The sequence below is a fragment of the Manis pentadactyla genome, chromosome 2, assembly GCF_030020395.1.
Source record: "Manis pentadactyla isolate mManPen7 chromosome 2, mManPen7.hap1, whole genome shotgun sequence".
Classification (NCBI taxonomy): Eukaryota; Metazoa; Chordata; class Mammalia; order Pholidota; family Manidae; genus Manis; species Manis pentadactyla.
In genome coordinates, this window is record NC_080020.1 from 177,030,682 (window position 1) to 177,051,189 (window position 20,508).

Sequence of the window (20,508 nt, forward strand, 5' to 3'; positions counted from 1 at the left end):
CTGTGCTGGCCTGTGGAGCCCCTTTCTCCATGAAGTCCTGAGTCATGGGTTACACTGAGGTCCATGTCCACATGGAAAGCACACCACCAGAGGACATGAAGTCTCCTTGGTAGACTATGTAAGTGAAGACTTCCCAGAAAGAAGATTTTTTATAGTGTCCATGAAGAAAGGCATACAGCAAAGTGTTTGTTTTGTTTCCCTCCCATGGTTGGGGCTGTATTACCTTCTTAGACTACTGTGACAAATGCCCACAAACTGGGTGGCTTACAACAACAGAGATTTATCTTCTCACAGTCTGGAGGCCAGGAGTCTGAAATCGAGGTGTCGACAGGGCCACATTCCCTCCAGAGGCTCTAGGGAAGACTCCGTCCTTGCCTCTTCCAGCTTCTGGTGACTCCAGGTGATTCTTGGCTTGTGGCTGCACCACTCCCATCTCTGCCCCTGTGGTAACATGACATTCTCCTCTTCTCTTTGTGTCTCTCTTCTGAGTGTCTTGATCTAAGGCCACTTGTCATTGGGCTTAGGGCTTACCAGTATAATCCAGGACCATCTCATTTTGAGATCCTTAACTTAATTATATCTGCAAAGACCCTTTCTCCAAATAAGGTCACATTTACAGATTTCTGGGGTTCAGATAGGGACCAGTTCAGACCACTGCAGGGGTAAAGGAGACAAGGTGCTGGGAGTACAGGGGAAAAAAGGAAAAGCCTTTTTTTCCTGATTGGGAGAGAGATGAGGTTCTGTGGGGAGTGGCACAGCTGAAACCCTCTCTTGGGCACCTGCAAGGTCCCTGTCACCTTTTCTGGAAACTCTTAGTTTGAATGCCAGCTCCACAGGGAACGGACTGTGGTGGCCTGAGCAGGCCTGGTCTCATCAGAGGTAGTTTACTAGACCTCATCTCATACCTATCAAACCTGTCCCCATGTGACCCACATCTGTCTGTCCTTCCTCTTCTCTCTCATTCCTTGTCAGATGTATTCTCTCTGGTACTTTGCTTTCCTTTGGCATTTTTCTGTCCCTATCATGGACAGTAAATGAAAGAGAAGTGTGTATTTTAGTAATTTTAATGTTTATTAAGCAACATGATTGCTTTTCCTCTGAGCTGACTCAGCAGATGAAGGTGCTGGAGCCTTGCAGTGACCTTTCCTTAGGTTTGTGGTCTTTGGCTGCAGGATTTGGGGTGTGATTCTAGGAGTTGTTGGGGCTGCACAAAGCATGTGCCTTCAGCTGCTTGCATCTCATCTTCCTTGACAAGAGTACTCGTCTTACAGGGGGCCATTGAACTTGGGGAGAGGACGGGCCTCCTGAGACCTGGAATCACCCACTTCCATTGGGTTTTCCTGGTGTCCCTGCAGATCTAGAGCTTAAGCCATTATATGGTTAAATTACTTTGTTAAAATCACATCTCCTGTAAGGATAATAATACTTATGAAGGTCCAGAAGCCTAGTGAGCACTTCTCCAAATAACACTTTTAAGATTGATAAAAACATTGGCAAATCTATAAAGTTGATGTCTATAAGGTAGAGTGGAGTACACATAGGCTCTGAAATTGTTGCCTAGCTTGGAGATCATCATAGAGTTATTTTTTATAAACTGGGTCCTGTCTTCCACCTTGGTATGAATGTGCTATTTCCTAATTTTTCCAAGGAACTTGCTGCCTCGTTGAGCAACATTGAAGTTTGCTGGGTAAAAATTACATAGCACATAGTTTAGTCCTAGAAGGGTTGGATGGTGAGGGGGTCAAGGGCCATTACGGGAGATAATCGAACTTTTATCAATAAAATACCAAACAAACGAACACATCCTTTTCTAGACAGTGATTCAGAAATACAGTTACAGCCCTTTTCTGCTCAGATTGGGAGTCAGCTGTGCCATCTTCACGGTCATCATCATAACTAAGTTTTAGTGCTTATGTGATGAGTGCTTTCCTGAAATTATGTCATTTATCTCAACATACCTATGCAGTAGGTCCTGTTATTGCCTCATTTTACATCTGAGAGCAACTTGCCTGAGGCCAGAGAGTTATCTAACAGTGAATGGGCAGCAGCACAGCTGACCCTAAACCCAAGCCTTTTTTTTCTATTCCAGTAAAAAATACATACTGTAAAATTAACTATTTTAACCATTCTTAAGTGTACAGTTCTGTGGCATTAAGTACTTTCACCTTGTTGTACAACCATCACCACCATCCTTCTCCGCAGCCTTTCACTTTCTTGAACTGAAACTCGTACCCATTTACTAACTTCCTGTTTCACTTCCTCACCCCTGGCAGCCACCATTCTACTTTCTGTCTCTATGAATTTGACTACTCCAGGTACTGCCTGTAAGTGGAATCACAACAATATTTGCCCATTTGTAACTACCCATTTAAATCTTTAAGGTTCATGTATGTTGTAGCAGGTGTCAGGATTTCCTTTTTTAAGGCCACATAATATAACATTGTGAACATGACATGGGTTGCTTATACATTTTGGCTATTGTGAATAATGCTGCTATGAACATGGGTGTACAAATATTTGTTCAAGTGCCTGCTTTCACTTCTTTTGGGTAAATACCCAGAAGTGGGATTTGCTGGATCAAATGATAATTCTGTGTGTAATTGTTTGAGCAATCACTGTACTCTTTTCCACACTGCACCATTCTGTGTTTCCACCGGCATTGTACTAGGGTTCCTTCCAGTTTCTCCATTTCCTTGCCAACACTTGTTATTTTCCCTCTGTGTGTGTGTTTATGTATTATATAATGGCCATCAAACTGGGTTTGAAGTAGTATGTCATTGTGGTTTTGATTTTCACTTCCCAAATGATGTATGATGTTGAGCATCATTTCATGTGCTTATTAGTCATTTCTGTATCTTTGGAGAAATGTCTATCCAAGTGCTTTGTCCATTTTTTAAAATAGGGTAGTTTGTTTTTTTGTTGTTGAGTTGTAGGGGTCCTTTATATATCTGGATGTTAACTCTATATCAGATATATGATTTGTAAGTAGGTTATAAATTACTCTGTGGATTCTCCTATTCTGTGGGTTCCCTTTTCATTCAGTTGATGCAAGTAAGTCTTTGATATAGTACCATTTGTCTTTCCTTTTGTGCCCTTAGTGTCATAGCCAAGAAATCATTGCCAAGTCCATTGTCATGAAACTTTTTGTTTATGATTTCTAAGAGTTTTATAGTTTTAGCTCTTAAGTTTAGATCTTTGTTCAATTTTGAGTTAGTTTTGTATATGTTGTAAGGTAAGGGTTCTCATATTTTTGCATGTAGATATAAGTTTTCCCAATACCACTTGCTGAAAAGGCTGTCTTATCCCCCTTGAATGGTCTTGACACTCTTATTAAAAATTATTTGACCATATATGTGAGAGTTTATTTCTACGCTATCTGTTCTATTCCATTGGTTTATATGGTATAAAATATAATATACAGAATTACTGTTTGTATGCCAGTACCATACTATTTTGATTACTGTAGTTGTGTAGGAAGTTTCAAATCAGAAAGCATGAGGTCTCTTTTTGAAGGTAGTGTTAGCTGTTCAGGGTCTCTAGAGATTTCGTATGAATTTTAGGACGGATTTTCTGTTTTATTGGGATTTTAATAGGGATTGCATTGAATCTGTTGATTGCTTTGGGTAGTATTAACATCTTAACAATATTAAGCCTTCCCATCCACATACATGGCATGTCTTTACATGTATTTATTTCTATCTTCTCAATTTCTCTCAGAATGGTTCTATAGTTTTCAGTGTACAAGTCTTTCACCTTCTTGGCTTAGTTTATTCATAGGTATTTTATTCTTTTTGGTGCTATCATAATTGGGATTGTTTTCTTAATATACTTTCTGGATTATTTATTATTAGTGTTTAGAAGTGCAGCTGATTTTTGTAACTTGCAACTTTGCTGAATTTGGTTAGTAGTTCTAACAGTTTTTTATTAAGCCCAAGCTTTTAACTTGCTGCTGCTCTTTCTCTATCCTGTACTTTTAAAATTCGTCTCCACCTCATTTTCATCCTCTTTAACTTCTCTGAGTTATTGAGGAATTTAAGGTTTATTTCACTAAGTGGATTTTCTGCAGGCCTCCATTTGGTGTTCCTTTCCTCTGTTACTATTTAAACTGTCACTGCAAGTTTTAATTTCCATTCAGTCTTTCCTGGTTTAGAAATGCCTTTTTAAACAATAGCTTACTTTAGTATCACAGTTACATTGATTCCTTAAATCTTAATCTGAACATAGTTTTGAAACCATCACCATAATCTTACAGGAGATGATGGGTTCTTCAGCAATAACTGTGTCTGTCTGACTTTTTCATATCCAAGAGAAGGAACAAGGGGAAATGTTAGGTTGACTGAATTTACACTGGGGCTGCCCATACCACACGCAGCCCATGTGCCTCTCCCTCTGCCGGACATGGTGGCCTGGCTGAGTGCCTGGGTGGGGAATGGCTGCTCCAGGCTCTGAGGGAGGCCCTTGGGTGTGGGCTTTGGTCTGTGGTATAGCCGTGCTGTGTGTGCTGCCCTTGGCCTGTCTGTGTTCTGCTGTGCTGCCTACGTTTATTGCCAGAACACATTGCTTCTCCATAGAAGGCTTGCTAGGTCTTCTTTGGTCCTGCTTGCTCTTGACTATATTTTCTAGAAATTCCTCAAAGTTCTGTGCACGTGGGATAGCATCCTTCCTGGTTTTCAGCACAGACGCCAGTTTTTCTCTAATTTTCTTTAGTTTATTTTAAAGGAAACTGGAGGCAGGAGACACCTGTCTGTTACCATCTTGCCCAGATGTCCTATAAGGTAGAAGTTCTCTTAACCAGCTCTGCCTGATGAGATTACCAGGCTCTCCCCATTCCTTCTGTAAAACACAGGACCACTGCTCACAGCAAGCTGAGTGGTTAGAGCTAGTCTCTGCTGTACCCTTGATGATTCCAACTACTGGCGTGATTGATTGGGTTGGAGAAGAAAGAGCTTCGCCTGTATTACTCTTATGATTCAGGGAAAAATCAGTTTTTTAAAAAAGAATTACTGAGTTTAGGTATGGGTTGATTTAGTTTAAGTCTAATGTAGAAGGCTTTGATGATATGTTCCTACTTTTTGATGGCCATGTCAGAAAGGTTTTGGATTATGGCAGCTAGCAGTAGTTGCTGTTTATATTTGATAAATTATTTCACCCCAGAGTGCTATTTTTGGAGCTTGTTGGAATAGGAAAGAGTACCCCAATAACATGGGAAAGACAGGTGGAAAAGTATAAAGATTTGAAGTGCCATCAGGATCAAGGCAAAGTCCCTCTTGTGTACTGTAAGGAAGGCCCTACATGACCTCTCACATGACCACCCCCCACCTCTGTGCCCCACTCCCACCCCCAGTCCTCCACCTCTCTGAGCTCATTTCCTAACACTCCCCAACCTTCCTGCTAGCCCTTGAGGGTGCCAGACGTGCTCCTGCTTGCGTTCTGGCTACCTGGGATAGTCTTCCTCCAAACAGCCCATGGCATACTCCCTTACCCCCTCCTTTGTTCAGATGTCTCCCTGACCACTGATTTAAAATGGTCCGCCTTCTCCCCAACATACAGAACTCCCTATCACCCTGCTTGCTTTATTTTTCTTCATAGCATGTATTACAACCTACCCTGCTTTTAAGTTTATGTATGTATTTTATTTCCTGTCTCCCTGCACTTGAGTGAAAGCCCAGTGAGAGCCAGGATTTTTATCAGTTTTGTTGACTGCTGTGTCCCCAGGACCTAGAAAAGTGCCTGACTTGTGTAGTCACTCAGGCATTTATTGAATGATCAATGATTGGTAGCTTCTGGGGTCATTCAGTTGCTCCGGGATCATGGGTGATGTATGTCTTCTCTAGGTCCCTGGTCTTAAAAATGTTTTCATATGATCTGCAGATTTTCAGCAAGGAAAAGGGAGACAACAAACTGTTGGAGGTGGAGAAGACTTCATAGTAACCAAATGACTGAGGTTACCTAGGGAGGAGTGGGAATTTGGGAAGGAAAACTGGGATTCTGCAATAGTCCGGGTGGAAGATACAGCTAAAATTAGTGATAGGAGGAACTGAGAGTAGGGAGTGGATTCAAGACCATTTTGGAATAGTATTGATGTAAATTGTTGACATACTGTGGACAGAGAGGAAAGTCTGAGATAAATGAGGTTTTGAGCTTGACTGAATGCTGGTGTCTCTATTAGCCAAAATTTAGAGTATAGGAGGAGAAGGTTTCTGAAGAACCTCATGTGGAGGGCCTGGTGTGTGGTTGGTGTGTCGCGCTCAGAAGAAGCAAAGCCTAGAGGAAGAACTGTATTGGGCCTTAAGCCACATCCCCACCCCACTGATCCACTTGCCATTTCTTCAGTATGTATTTTAAGTCTGTGTCTTGCCCTGGAATGTCCCTCTCTCCTTTCCCCCTCTAGTGAAATCCTGCTCCTGTCAATGTCTACTTCAGAATAGAGGTGATGGCTGGAACTTTGCTGGTATGTGAAATTTGTCCACAGATACTGTAGTAGGGCAAGAAGAGCAGGTGACTTAGCACCCTGCATTTGGAGGTGGCAAGCCCTGGGGAGGAGATGAGCAGTTGGAGAGTAAAAAAGAACCAAGAAAGTAGTGCAGCCAACTTTGGTTGGAGTTTGGCTGCTCAGCCACAGCAGAGCTGACCAACCAGGATTAGACATACTAGGAGAAGAAAAGGGTCATGATCTAAATTGTACAAACTCATGGCAACAGAAGGTCAGCACTCAGTCTGAGTCTCCAGAACTCCATGTCCTATTAGAGTTGCCTGACACTGCGTGATGCGTTGCCAGCTGATTAATTTTTAATATCTGATTCTCTGGTCAGGTAGCTGGGCATTGAAGTGCATCAAAGGCGGCTTTTATTTTCATGAAGTTGGTCAAAATAATACTGGGGAGTCAGGTTACTGTAACCTTGAGCTCTGTTTGTTCTGAAGGGATGAGATCAGACTCTCACCTCCCTTGTTTCAGAAGGTTCTTTACCTTTCACCGGGCAAGTTATTTGGAATTGAGAATGGGTAGGCTTCCTGTTGGATCCTGTGTCCTTTATTATTGGAAAATGCCTTATTTTCCAGCCTCTTATAGAGAATAGCATCAATGAATGGGGCTCCTACTTCTTTGTTCACTTTCTCTTCTGTCCATTACTTGAATGATGTTCTGTTGTCTGATTCTGAAAAACTATGGTCATCCCCTGAAACGCCAAAGAATTTAAACCCAAGAACACTCTCAATAATATGCACTTTACACTATAGCCCTCAAAGCAGATGATGATGATGATCTTGATTTTAGCCTGGGTTCTTCTGTATAAGATCGCCTTAATTCTTTTCATTTCCCCATTTTTACTTAAAAATTTTATGCCTAAGTGTTACTTCTTTAACAATCTTTTGTTTATTTTTTATTCTCCTGTCTTTCTACACAGAATCCATTGATAACTGAGGAAGGGTGGTATCTACTGGCAGGGACTTATATGTGAAGAGAGCTTCTCTGAAGTGACTCACAGGTAGATTTGCTACCTTCCAGATTGATGGTGACTGGTTAGGCAGGAAAGGGGAAGATAATGGAGAGGGAGACTCCACTGTGGGCTCCATTTTGTCACTGATACGCTTTTTGAGAGTTTTCAGTTATAATATAGTCATTGGTGGGACACAGCCCACCTTTTGTTTTCTTTCTGAATGGGGTTTTCTTTCTCTCTTTTTCTGGCTTGCTGGCTTGCTATCTGTCTACCCATAAATATGCTCTCACAAGATTTACTCCACATTACCATGGCCTATTCAGGAAACTTTCTACTCTACCCACTTCCGCACTATTTGAAAAATTTCAAAATAATCATAATTACTTTTGTAATCAGAAAAGCTATAAATATTCCTACCAGAAAAATATATACTTAAAAATGAAGAAAAGATGTTCAGATAATGAAAGTGTCTGTTCACTGAATTTTTTGAATTGAGGTCTTTCTCTTTTCTGACTTACATAACTGATGGATTATATTAGTGGATTCTGTGATATTCAACTACCCATCCATCCTTATCTTTCTGAACTCACCTGATTTTACAATGGTCTATTTTTCTTTTAATATACTGCCAGATTCAATTTGTTGGCATTTTATTGAGTATCTCTGCATCTTTATTCATAAATGGGATGATCTGTAGTTTTATTTATTTTTTTGTATTGAATGCCAGAGTTTGCCTATTGCACTTTCTTGCATAAATTATCATAAAATTACTTACTTGCTCCCATAATGTAACTGTAGAAGCCTCCCATGTATTTTTTTAATTTGAAATAATATCACTATTTGATATTATTATGAGCTTAGTTTGTGCAAGTCAGTGATTAGAACCCAGATCTGCATAACTGTCCACCATCCATGCTTATCCAGTTTATTACGACAGCCCACAGCAAAGGAAAAAGGCCAGTGTTGGAACCTTGGGTCTCCATGTCAGAAGGCCTGGTCTTTAACTCATCTTGTCTTTTTGTTTCCCTTAACTTTAAATTTTGAAATAATTCAGAATAATAGAAGCATTTCAAAAACAGTGCAAAAATGCCCATATATCCTATACCCAGATTCACTGAAGGCTAACATTTTGCTACATTTGCTTTTCATTCTGTCTATATGCACATATTTTTTTCTGAATCATTTGACAGTTGCAGACAGAATGTCACCTTTCCCCTAAGTACTTCAATGTGTTTTTCCTTTAAAATGGTACAAATCAAAACCTAGTTTAAACTTGTCAAAATCAGGGGATTAACTTTGATATAATTCTGTTATGTAATTATTCAAATTTTACTAGTTGTCCCACTCCTGTTCTGTATAGCAAAAGAAAAACATTTCTCTCCAGTCCTGATCTAAACCAGGATCAAACATTGCATTTAATTGTCTTGTCTCTTAAATCTCCTTTAATCTGGAAGAGCTCCTTAATTTTGTCTTTCATGACCTTGACATTTTTCAAGAGTACAGACTAGTTCCTTTCTGTGGCATGTCCCTTAATTTGGTGAATCCAATGTTTCCTATCACACAAGTTATGTGTTTTTGGCTGGAACTACCACAGAGATGTTGGTCCTTCTTAGTCCATAATACCAAGAGGCACGTGATGTCTATTTGTCTTCTCACTGGTGATTAACTTTAATCACCTGGTTAAATGGTATCTGCCAGGCTTCTCCAATGTAAAATTACTATTTTTTACTTTGTAATTGGTAAGTGTTTTGTGGGATAATAAATATACTGAGAGTATATAAATATTCTGTTCCTCATCAAATTTTCACTTGCTGATTTTAGCATGCATCGTATCTTTTGAGACAACAAGCAAGGATGCTCAAAGTAATACAGACATTTGCTTCCTTGGAGCGAAAGGAAGCCAGAGAAAGTGAATCAGTCAATTAGACAAATCAGCCACATTTTGTAAAAAACCACGGCCTATTGTCATTGAGTTTTGTCCTTACATGTGTTAATTTAACTTTAATCACACTTGGGAGAATAGAGATTGGCTGTAACCTGTAACCAAGATTCACCCAACGAGTTTCTTCTGGTCACAAGTGCCCTTTGGGTCTTTGGCCCATGACTGTGTTCTCTCTTTGACCCCTTATCTTTGCTTCTGGTTAGGTTGGAGGCCGGAGTATACTGCCTCTATGTTGAATCACTTGTTATGAGTAAAACATTGCTTCTGGCTACTAGGCCTGTCTAATCAGACAACCATCCATCCACTGAGCTCCAGTTACATATCCTGTGTTGTGTGCTAAGGTTGTAGTTGTTGTATGAGTCACAAGAGTCAGTTTTTAGTATGTTAGAGTTCAGAACTTATGCATAAAGTGCAGACATTTAAAAAAAATGCCAGCTGGCATGTAATTAATTCTCAGTTCTTACAATTAGATGCTATGGAAATTAAAGAAAGGAGAGATGAGTGAAGCGAAAAATAATCAAGAGACTTTTGGTGAAAATGAGCCTTGAGTGATAGATTGGTAGGGATATTGTGAGAAAAACCATGCAGGTAAGAATGTGCAGCCTGTACCCAAGGGTGGGAATCCATCCTTCCTGGTAAATGTCTCACTCAAAAGCTGAGAGTAATGTGGTGAGGCAGAGTGGTGGGACTTTCCTTTAGCTGACTTCTAGCACTAGGAACATTAGGTAAGCCACATGCTAGCTGTCTCTGTGCTAATTTGCAGGCATTCCTAGTAGTCGTGTCTCTACTTCTGATCTCTGGTTAAAGTGCATTCCATCTTTTTAGTTGAACTAGAGGTTAGATGGCAAGTTGAAACAAAGGTTGATCTCTTTGGGTCAATACTGGTATAGGTAAGCTGCTCTGCCTTACCCCCCCTTATTCGACAAGTTACCTCTTCCTTTTTTATAGTACAGTTTCTCAGCTGTTTCTGAACTCACCAGGGTCCTCTTCGGGAAAATTGGTGACTTCTGTTCTTGAGACATCAATGGGGTATGAGGTAACAATAGTAATTGACATGGTAATGTCCCACGTGTTCAGCAGTCACATTCCTGATAGCTATAACCCTGAAAACACATCTCTCTGACATGGTGTTACCATATGCCTCTGTCATGTTGTTAAATACAAAACACTGAATTTTAAGTCATTTATTTTGAAATACATTAATATAAACAGGAATAAATTCAAGGTTATCTCTGTAATAAGATATCTTGCCCTCAAATGTTGACTTTCCTTGAGAGCCAAAGGGTGGTGTGGAGGCATAGCTGTTACCCCTTAGGAGTCACGCACAGGCTACAGGGTGCTCCTACTCAAGCTAGCCCTTAAGTGAGGCCCCTGAATGCCCAGGGCTATGTGTCTTGTTTGTGAATGTCATTGGGCGTATGTGTCATGGTAGAGGACAGTTAAATGTCTATGCTAAAACAAATTCAAATTTAGAGATATACTGCTGTCCCACCTCCCTTTCTCAAAGAAAAATTTTGGAGTTGTAGATATCTCTCCCAGGAGCCCACACTGATTTGTACCTTAGGAGAGACTCTATGCCCTCCCTCAGTCATTTCATTCTTTCTCTTTTTTATTAAAGAGTTCTTACACTTTTGGTTTAATACTAAATTCAAAGCAATAAATTGAAATAGAGAAAGACACCATCCTGACAGTAGTGAGAATTGATAGAAGCCACTGAGTAAAAGACAAAGGGTAAAAGCAGGTTATTTCACCATTTTATAAAACTTCTTCAGACTTCCCCAGGGTAAAAAGATGCTTCAAAAACTTCATGATAACATTAAACTACAAAATTCACTCTGGAAATGTAGGGAATTAATTTTCAAATTTTGGCTTTAAGATTTTCTTTTAATCTCTTAAAAAAATATATTTAGGCATGTGTTGAGAGAGGTAGAAAAAAAGCTTCTAGTTGAAGTACTCAACATGTCTGAAAATACTCAGTAATGTAGGGGAAAAAAACTTCAAGAGCAATAATATATTAAAAATAAAAGTCTTTCAGCAAGATGAACAGATGAGCAGTTCTTCATCAGTTGTACCCACAGGACAGAGGTCTTGTTGAAGAATGCTTGTTTATGGAATCTTCTGCAAGAGTGAGTTGGATATACTCAATGATTCATCTTTTACTAGAACAGTATCATAAGAGTCCTTGTATTTTGAAAAGCTCATCCACTCTATCACTTAGAGAAACAATTTTCAGGATGTGTTCAACATTGGCTACTGTGTCTGCCATTCTTATGTCCCCTTGAAGTCTCTCAGCAGAATTAAGTTGCTATTATCTTTTAGTTGATTGAAATATACTGTATTCTTCAAGGCACCATCATGTTTGCTAAATACATGAATTAGTTGAGCACCCCATTGTCATCCTAATCCATGAAGCTGGTCACTACTTTGACATTGGACAATAAACACCAGCTTGACAGATAACCTCTTCCAGTACATTACCGATACCAGCTGAAAACAGGAATCAGGGACAACAGCTGTGTTTGGAGCTTATCTAGGAAATTCTCATATCCTTCTTTGAGCATAACATCTGATTCTGCCACAATTTCTTTAAGTTTAGCTTTTGGTAAGCCTGTTCAACAAGCAAATCATGTGACTTAGTATACTATTCTACCATATAAGGGTACTTCATTTCTATGGTAAGAACAGGGTCAATTTCAATAGCACAATATTTTTCCTTTAATTGGAGTAACTTTTTTCTGCATTCCTGTGTAACCAGCAGAGAGTTGTCAATGACGTGGCATCTTGGGCATCTCTTCCTTTCATAGGAAGACCAACCCAGTGTCATATCAAAGTCTGCTATGTCTTAAGTTTGGCAGCTCTCCTTTGATAAGACCATAGATAATTTCTACTGTTGCAGGATTCTTGATATGAACTGAATTTTTCTGGAATTCTGGCATCATTTTCACATGTATAGCAAAGTCTTTATTAGGCATTTCTTGGTTATCCAGTCACCCTTAGGGCACTCTGAGTTCGTTCTTCTGTCCTTGAGCTTGTCCTAAAACAACAGTATAGGTTGCAAGCAATATCCAGAGATGCAGAGCTTGGATATAGACATCTCAGTGATAGTGGTCTTTTTCCCTGTCTTCCTCTTCAAGGTGAGTATGTACTAGGCCAGCACCACGCCTGCTACTTGGGCACACATCATGCATGGCACGTGCCTCCTAGTCCCTGGATGGGGCCTCATGTGACACCAGACCTGAAAAGAACTTAAAAAAAAATCATGTGTTTATTTATTTATTTATCTTTGTTTTTAAATTTTTATATATGTATTATTGAGGTACATACAATAAAAATGCACAAGTTTTAGCATATAGCTTGATGAATGTATACACTTATGTAACCATCAACCAGATCAAGATATCAAACATTCTCATCAATTTTTTCCCTTTACTATGTCACCCATCCCCTCTCTTCCCTCCCCTATTAAAAATTTTTTTTAAATTATGGTAAAAATGTACAATATAAACTTTGCCCTTTTAAGTCTTTTTAAGTGTACAGTTCAGTGTATTAACTGTATTCACACTGTGAAGTCTACCTTTTTTAAACTCAAGAATGTGGTGTGAACATTTTGCCATATGAGCATAAATATTCATTTTTAAGAGTGTGCAGATATAATCTAGTCAATTAATTCTCTGTTGTTAGATATTTAAGTTTCCAATTTTGTTTTTTTGTGGGTTTTGTTTGCTACATAGAAGTTCCAAATTTATTGACATTTATAGAGTACTCCATTTAACAAGAGCAGAACATAAATTTATCTGTGAGAAAATCAATAAAATTTTGGTTACTCCTTTCAAGATTATGTTGGTAGAAAACCTTCCCTACTTCAAGGTTATAAAACTACCTTAATTTTCTTTTAGTAGTTTTAGTTTTTACATTTAAATTAGAAATTGCAAACATTTTTATCGATTAGACTGCATTCCCCCTGCTAGAAGAGGCGGGGGTTTTGTTGTTTTTTCCCCCTAGTATAGTGTTCTTAAAAGTTGAAATTCAAATGCCTTTTAGGAAAGGCACATATCCTCTCATGTGCCTCAGTTATTCACAAATCCCAATTGTCTTATACTTCACATGTCTAGGTTAGAACATTTTATTTTACCTACATGATCTTCATGGATATTTGAATTTGTAACTCCTAATTATTCAATCTAAAGTTTATTTTGTATTTGAGTGAGAGAGGGAATTGACTTGAATTTTTTTCCCAAAGGACTAATTAGCAGTACCAACAATATTTATTGGGTAATTCCAATATGAAATATGTTCTTAAGGTCTTGCATATTCTGTTTGTTCTTACAATAACATTTTACAATTTTATATCTAAATTATATATTTCAAAATTTTAATGAGGACCAGCTTTCCTCTCATACCTTTCTTCCTGTCCCCCATCTTTACTGTTCCAGTATTTCAGTTCATCATTTTTATTTTCTAGGTGAAATTTACAATAATTTCATCCAAAAACTAAAGCAACCTGTTGAAATTTTAGCAGCATGCTCTGTTTTCATTTTCATTCAGTTCAACATACTTTCTAATTTCCCTTTTGATTTTGGTGTTTAGCCTGTAGGTTATTTAGAAGTGTTTACTTTGTTCCCAAATATTTGTGAATTTCCCCAGAGATTTTTCTGTTACTGATTTCTAATTTAAGTTCCATTTAAGGTCATTATAGTCAGAGAACATACTTTGATTCAAATCCTTTTCAATCTATTGAGAATTGTTTTATGGCTTAGAATATGGCATGTCTTGGTCTTCTGTGTACGCTTGAAAAGAATGTTTGTTCTGCTAGTTGTTAAATGGAGTGTTCTATAAATGTCAATTAGATCAAGTTGATTGGTAGTATTGTTCAAGTCTTCTGTATCCTTATTGATTTTGTTTACTTCTTTTAGATATTGAGAGAGGGATATTAAAATCTTTGACTATTATTGTGGATTTGTTCGTTTCTCCTTGCAGTTCTGCCAGTTTTTGCTTTGTGTATTTTGAAGCTCTATTAGGTAGAGACGTTTAAGAATGTTATGTCCTCTTGATGATGACTTTATCATTTTGAAATGACCCTGTAATATTCTTTTTTTGTTTATTTAATTTTTTTATTTTGATATCATTAATGTACAATTACTTGAACAACAGTATGGTTACTAGACTCCTCCATCATCAAGTTCCCCCCACATACCCCATTATAGTCACTGTCCATCAGCATAGTAAGATGCTATAGAATCATTACTTGTCTTCTCTGTATGTACTGCCTTTCCCGTGTCCCCCCCATATTATGTGTGCTAATCATAATGCCCCCTTTCCCCCCTTGTCCCTCCCTTCCCACCCATCCTCCCCAGTCCCTTTCCCTTTGGGAACTGTTAGTCCATTCTTGGGTTCTGTGGGTCTGCTCCTGTTTTGTTCCTTCAGTTTTTTTCTTTGTTCTTATACTCCACATATGAGTGAAATCATTTTATACTTGTCTTTTTCTGCCTGGCTTATTTCACTGAGCATATTACCCTCTAGCTCCATCCACGTTGTTGCAAATGGTAGGATTTGTTTTCTTCTTATGGCTGAATAATATTCCATTGTGTATATGTACCACATCTTTATCCATTCATCTACTGATGGACACTTAGGTTGCTTCCATTTCTTGGCTATTGTAAGTAGTGCTGTGATAAACATAGGGGTGCATATGTCTTTTTCAAACTGGGCTGCTGCATTCTTAGGGTAAATTCCTAGGAGTGGAATTCCTGGGTCAAATGGTATTTCTATTTTGAGCTTTTTGAGGAACCTCCATACTGCTTTCCACAATGGTTGAACTAGTTTACATTCCCACCAGCAGTGTGGGAGGGTTCCCCTTTCTCCACATCCTCGCCAACATTTGTTGTTGTTTGTCTTTTGGATGTTGGCCATCCTAACTGGTGTGAGGTGGTATCTCATTATCATTTTAATTTGCATTTCTCTGATGATTAGCAATGTGGAGCATGTTTTCATGTGCCTGTTGGCCATCTGAATTTCTTCTTTGGAAAAGTGTCTGTTCAGCTCCTCTGCCCATTTTTTAATTGGCTTATTTGCTTTTTGTTTATTGAGGTGCATGAGCTCTTTATATAATTTGAATGTCAACCCCTTATCAGATATGTCATTTATGAATATATTCTCCCATACTGTAGGATGTCTTTTTGTTCTACTGATGGTGTCCTTTGCTGTACAGAAGCTTTTTAGTTTGATATAGTCCCACTTGTTCATTTTTGCCTTTGTTTTCCTTGTCCAGAGAGATATGTTCATAAAGAAGTTGCTCATGTTTATGTCCAAGAGATTTTTGCCTATAAATTTTTTTCTAAGAGTTTTATGGTTTTATGAGTTACATTCAGGTCTTTGACCCTGTTAATATTCTTTGTTCTGAAATCTACATGGTCTGATTTTAATGTAGTCACTCTTACTTTTTGATTAGGGTTAGCATGGCATATCTTTTTCCATTCTTTACTTTATCCTATTTGTATCTTTATATTTGAAGTGGGTTTCTTATAGGTAGTGTATAGTTGAATCTTTGTTTTTTACCCAGTCTGACAATCTACATGTTAATTGGAGTGTTTGGTATGTCCTTCCCCCACCACGCACCCTCTGGCTGCTTTTTCACAACATATTTTTGAGATTCTTCCATGTGGGTTTTATCAGTCTGAGGGTAGTTCATAACTTATTTCTATGTACTATTCCATTATATAGATATTTCACAATTTTTTATCCATTCATCTTTTGAAGGACAGTTGAATTTTTCTAGTTTTGGCTGTCAACACTCGTGCATATCTGTGTGTGGATATTTGTTTCACTTCTCTAGGAATGGAATTACTGGTTCACATAGTGAGTGTATGTTTAACTTTGGAAAAATAATTTCTTCTAAAGTCATACAATATTACATTCCTGCCATCAATCTATGGAAGTTTATGTTGCTCTATATTCTCGCCAAGCTCTTGTTGGATTGTCAGCCTTTTAATTTTGGAAAACTATAGATTTTTGTGTGTGGATCTTATAACTAGTTTTGTTACTGAACTTTTATTAGTATTTTTTTTATCTACTTGAATTTCCAAGTAGACAATCATATCATCTGTAAGTAATGAAGATTTGGCCAACATTTTCCTTATGTCTCTCTTCATTTTCTTTCTGGCTGAACTTAATTGGCTTAAACTTCCAAAGTAGGTTTAATATATTTGAAAAAGAATTTCATCAAAATAATTAAAATACGCTGACATTCTTTGAAAGGGTTGGCTGAAACACTCAAAACAACTCATTCTTCAGTGATGTAGTGTGAATGGAGGGTTACTAAGTTACTAGTTAAGTATCTGCTCATTGTTAATCAAATAGTGTCACAATTTATTCATGTTTTTCATTGTAAGCAGTTCACAGTTTTGTTTTCATACACACCACTTTATGAATCTGGTGTTCCTACTCTTGAGAGGGTAATACATGATTAAATACAAACTTCTGAAGGGTGAGCAAAATCACGTCTGTCCAAGACAAGTTCAGGAGCACAATCCTGTACTTATCCTTAAGGATAAGTATAATCCTTAAATGTACTTTAATGCATCTATTTATGTTACATGTTGTAGAAATAATGTGATGGACTTTTTAAAAAGGTATATGTTCAGTACTCATAAAATCACCACCGGCCTGTCACAGTCATTGTCAACATTAATAAGTTAACAGGCATGACTTTATGTGATCCTGGGGTATATGTTGTGATTGATCATTGCCTAGAGCAGGGTTTTTCAATGTTGATACTACCGATATTTAGGGCTGGATGATTTTTTGTTGTGGGGGGCTGTCCTGTGTGTTGTAAGATGTTAGCAGCATCCCTGGCCTCTACCCACTAGGAACTCTCTCCCTTGCCTCCCCTTGCCCGTTGGTGTAACTGAAAATGACTCCAGACATCAATAAGATGTCCTCATTATGGGGCAGAATTACCCTCTTTTAAGAAGCAGTGGTGTGACATTTTGAGGTTTAGGCTCTACCCAGTAAGAAACACTGGCAGGGCATGAGACCAGTTTGTTGGTTGGTGGAATACCCAGGTGGACCATTTCTTGATACTGTAGTCTAGTCTAATAGATTGGAGAAACTGGGAATTTAGAGAAATAGTCTTTTGTTGCAGTTTGTGGATTCCACAAGTCTCATGGTTCCTTCGCCTCACTTCCCTATCTTCTTTATTGACCCCTCTATGGAATGGGAGAACTAGGAGACAATAACTGGGAGTTATTAATAAAATGTTAGGAAAATTGTCAACAGATCCCTTGATGATATCTTGCCCCAACTTTCCTATTAAATCCCATTAGCCTGTCTGTGGTCATTGTGGTTTGAAATATAGAACCAACTCTAACTCACTTGGTTCCAGAATAAAGTGATTTACAAGTCATTTACAGAGGCTCTTAAACATGGTCTTATTTCTCCTGCTGTGGGTGAGCTATAGGAATGATACTGTTTTACTTTGGTGGCATGCAGCAAAATCTATTATGTAGGATCAAAGTGGCATTGTGGTTGATCAATAGACCTTATTAGCTTTGATTGGTTTCCAATTATTTCATGCTGTAATTGAGCCAGGTAACATATGGTGCTGAACTGGGCTTCATTTTTTTTGCTTTGCTGTATGACATTTTGAATTAAGTCCTATATCTACAGGTGCCTTAAGTCTGCCTATTTCTCAAAGTCACTGAGAAAAATAAAATTGCAGTGATATTTATAATGTTAACTTCTTAACTATAAATATTCTAACTACAGTTTAAGTAAATGTTCTATAAAATCTGAATGTACAAAATAGATTTGCCTTTCCAAATCTTACCAGTCCTTCAGAATCCATCCAAAGGTTCCAGTTGTCCCAAGAAACCTTCCCTACCAATTCCAGCTAACATTTGTCTTTCCATAGGCTTATGATTTTTTTCTCATTGTTTCTTGTCTTATCTCTTCAACAAAAGTCTTTAATTTTTTCAGGAAGGTAGGAGTGGGGATTGGAAGGGCATTACATTTTTATGCTTTATCTCATTTGATTTTCCTATGAACTTTAAGATTGTTAGGATAAATATAATTGTTCCCATTTTACAACTGTACAAGTGGAGCTTTAAAGAAGTGGAGACTTTTCTAGGTGTTACCCCTCTAATAGCTGGTTAAGCCAAGGATAGTACCCATTAGGTATTGGGATTCCTGCTAGAGAAATAGTGCAACCTAAAAACTGTTTTTGGTATGCTGTTGTAGTTGCAATGTGCAGAATCTTAGTGTTGCCAGTGAAAGTATTGAGACATCTAAGCATGCTATATTAAGTAGGCTATGTACAAGGTTAGTGGGGATGGCTTATGCTAAATCACTCCAGCCCTGGCTCTGTCCTCCAGGAAGGACAGACACTGCAGAATAGCAATCTGGGGGTGGGTACACAGACTGATCATACAACAGTTTCTGTCTACAGCCTTCTTGGAATGTGTGCTCTTTCCTGTTGTCAGGCACCTTTGCTAAGCAAAGTCCCCAGTGTCCTCTGCTTTAATCCTTAGCATTTTTGCTGCTACTTGATAGAGGCTTTGTGATAATACTGGCTAAAACTGGGTGTTAGAGGGACAGGTTCCAGTATGCACTGAACTGACCAGGAAGTTAGTATGCCTCATCCAGCATGGAGACTGCAGAGAATGACTTGGTGTATGAGGACAGAACCTTGTTTTTAGCTCAGCTCATAGAATGGGAATGACTCTCCCAGCTTGTCTGCATGACTGATCCCCATTGTGGTTGTTCCACACATTTGAGCATTGTTATATAAAGGTTTTTGACTTATTCCCTTGGCCTGGCAGAGCTAACTTCTGTAGATTATTTTATCAGAACCAGTTGGACCATGTTTTCTTTTAATCATAGTGCTTGGCTTTCTTTTATGGTGATAAAATTGAGGCTACCTTGAAACAAACTAGGAGCTGCTAACTTCCCTATGTTTGAACTACTTGGTCCAGGTGCTCTATTATCTGTACTTGAACACTTGAGGCAGGTCATGCCTAGGGATTGCTCCCTGCTTTGAAGGACACTTACCTCAGTTTCTCAGACCCAAACCCTCTTTGAGTTGAAATGGAAGATCTGTTCTGTTCACACCCCCCACATCTCCTTTTCCTGCTAATCTTCTTTCTAGGTGACTCTGTACCTCTGTGCTTTATCACTAACCAATTTCGGAGTCCAATAATTGTATTCTCCACTCTGTCCAGCATTCAGTCTGCTTGTCTGGGCTGTATTGGTTTATTTCCTGACTTTGGCCTGTTTTCCCTAGTGTTAACTTGTTACTTGGTCTAAAGACTATTCAGTTCTATCCAATCTGACACATCTGTACCCTCCCTGCAGCCCTCCCCCTGCACCATCTCTGACCAAGGCATTCAGTGAAAGCCCTGGTTTCTTATTTCTACTCTGACCCTTAACTCCAGATGTTGCTAGGGATGGCTTCGTGATTAGTCTATGAAAGAAGACTGATGTCATGCATAGCATATGAGCATATTGTTTATATATTTCTCAAGATGGATTCTGCCGTTTCTAAAAGACATCTAAAAAGCAATAGTGCTTTTGAAAAGCAGAGGCTGCCTGGTTGGTAGAAGTTCTTTCATTTATTCTGCTGGGGGATCCATACTAAACTGTTAATAAAATACTCTCCCATATAATGTCCTGGGACACTCCTAAACAATAGTAAACCTTCATCCACATATCAGATGTGCCATTTGATATAAAAATAAATAATATAGAAGAACTCAATAAAACCAGCCTATTTAATGGGAATACCATAAAAACCTGCATGGTAAAAAAAAAACATGTAGTCATGGTAGCAAGTATAAAACAAATGTCAGAACTGAGGAGTCACCAATTACAGAGTTCATCATCAGGGATGGTTTCATATATGCTCAGATGCCACAGGCACCCAGGACTAGACCGCACTTTGACCATTCAGAGGATAGAATTTCTGAATACTTGCATTGTCTGAAGCCATCTATTGCTGACAACAAACCAGTATAACATATAGAGTCATTAATTAAGAAGGAGATGAGAGTAGTCTTCCCTCATAATTAATATAAGGGATAGAGAAGTTGATGCTCATGACAAATATTGAAACTGGAGTAAATTTTCTATCAGCAAAAG

General features: G+C 38.4%; 1 protein-coding gene and 1 pseudogene across 21 annotated transcripts in view; one reads left to right on the forward strand and one right to left on the reverse strand.

Annotated features, from left to right (window-relative positions):
• Window positions 1-20,508, forward strand: part of AAK1 (AP2 associated kinase 1) — a 170,107-nt gene that overhangs the window by 19,838 nt on the left and 129,761 nt on the right. The gene's annotated exons all lie outside the window — the stretch shown is intronic.
• LOC130682576 (cytosolic 5'-nucleotidase 3A-like) lies at window positions 5,080-14,822 on the reverse strand (annotated as a pseudogene).